Source organism: Macrobrachium nipponense, chromosome 3 (genome assembly GCF_015104395.2).
Source record: "Macrobrachium nipponense isolate FS-2020 chromosome 3, ASM1510439v2, whole genome shotgun sequence".
NCBI classification, from domain to species: domain Eukaryota; kingdom Metazoa; phylum Arthropoda; class Malacostraca; order Decapoda; family Palaemonidae; genus Macrobrachium; species Macrobrachium nipponense.
In genome coordinates this window covers 7540155-7541896 of record NC_087202.1, presented here as the reverse complement: position 1 = coordinate 7541896, position 1742 = coordinate 7540155, and the positions used below count along the sequence as shown (strand labels likewise).

General features: G+C 39.6%; 1 long non-coding RNA gene across 1 annotated transcript in view; it reads left to right on the top strand.

The window, feature by feature from the left end:
- Positions 1–1403: 1403 nt before the first annotated feature.
- The window catches only part of LOC135222154 (uncharacterized), a 111320-nt gene continuing 110981 nt past the window's right edge, over positions 1404–1742 (top strand). The window contains exon 1 of the long non-coding RNA XR_010316175.1: positions 1404–1573. This is a non-coding gene — a long non-coding RNA (uncharacterized LOC135222154). The remainder of the gene's footprint in view (positions 1574–1742) is intronic.

The following is a 1742-nucleotide window of genomic DNA, read 5'->3' as shown; positions in this document are numbered from 1 at the left end:
CTTTTTTCTCTTTACAGAATTTCAAGACGCGTCGCGCAGTTAAACGCCTGTAGTACTACTATGAGATTCAGGGTCTCTGTAACACGGTTTTTTGGACTTTGCTCCTTGTCAAAGCATCGGATGTAGCTGAAAGTTGACATATGTATATTTTACAACCACACACAAATTTTGTCAGCATTATCAATAACCTAAACCCGATAGTTTTGATTTTTATAGAGTAAGAATGATCTAGCCGACGCCATGGCCAATGATTACGAGCCAAGAGTCGAAAAACATTCATTACGTAAGCAAGGTAAATAAACGCCTTTTGACTAAATGTTGCCCCGCCCATCCACCAGACAGAAATGCCATCGGCTCTGAAACCCAAAGACTTTATGAATGGCGGAACGATACATAGATGTGGGTGGGGTATCAGTGCTAGCGTAGTAATACTACTGTAGCAGTAGTGCCGCAACAGTATAGCAGTAATATACACGAATTAAACGTTTAGACCAACTGCTGGGATCCTTGAGGATCATTTAGCACTTCTTACTACTCGAGAAATTAGTTTTTATAGCCTTCAGTGTTATCCTGAATTATAACGAGGCGAAAGTGGGTGGAGCCTCATGAAGTCACCATTCTGACGATAATTATTGTTGAAGATTTAAAGCCAATATACGGTACCGGCTATTTTTTTTCAGTAAATAGGTAGATAGCAAATAAATAAAAATTGCTTGACATTGGATACAGCAGTTATCAAATCAAGCTTGTCTACTGTGTTTTTGGTAATTACCAACTATTCCCTACATCTTGTCAATCTGATTGTGACCTATAAAGTAGACTGAAATTTCTTTGGAAACTTATTTTGGGAGTTAGACTAATAATCGAAGTGTTTTTGTATTTATTAACATATTTTGTTGGTTTGTTCATTATGATAATTATCAGTGGGGAGGTTCCAGAGTTCATAAAGGTGTACTGCTTTGCTTGTATTTAAATTTGTATGTCATTGTTGCCTTCGTTACGTATAGCCAATCATCCATCGAGAAAGAGGGAAGAAAAGATGTCATAAGTTACGTAACGAGTGCGTTCGAAACCTTTTTTCTGAGTAAGTTGGCCCGTCTTCAAAAAATGTCACTTTTACATTATAAGTACCAAATTTATTCAACCTACGTAGTGCAGAATATACTCAAAATTTATGTGTTGATATAATCTGTATTCTGAATAAGCGTTATATCTATGAAATGCATAGATAAAAAGTTATTGCGAAAAAACCGTGTTACAGAGGCCCTGAATCTCATAGTAGACGAACATACGATGGCTCTCCTGCTGCGATGCAGTCGCAGTCAATAGATGGCTCTGCGGTATACTTAGTGTTTTGCAGCCCTTGCTACTCCTTCCTAGACTGGGGTGAAAAGGGACGAACACTCAGTTCGTTTCGTACGAAGAGTTATGTCAGCAGTTTTTTACAGTTTTACCGGGAGTGATTATTGCAGCCGTACCAGTTATCCCGGTGACGTCAGCTGGCACTCAACGTCGCTAAATACGACGGGACCTATCGTCAGAAATCCCAGACAAACAACACTGCATTAACCAAGTAAGTCCTTCTATCGTGTTTGGTGACGTAGGTTATGACTCCGCTGTCCAGTGACTCGCTATATTGCCCGCAGTGATATGATCCCCGTCTCTTAGTGGCTCAGGAGAACCGTGATTTCCCTGCTATGTTATATTTTACCATTATTAGATGCGCCTCTGTCTTCCCTTGT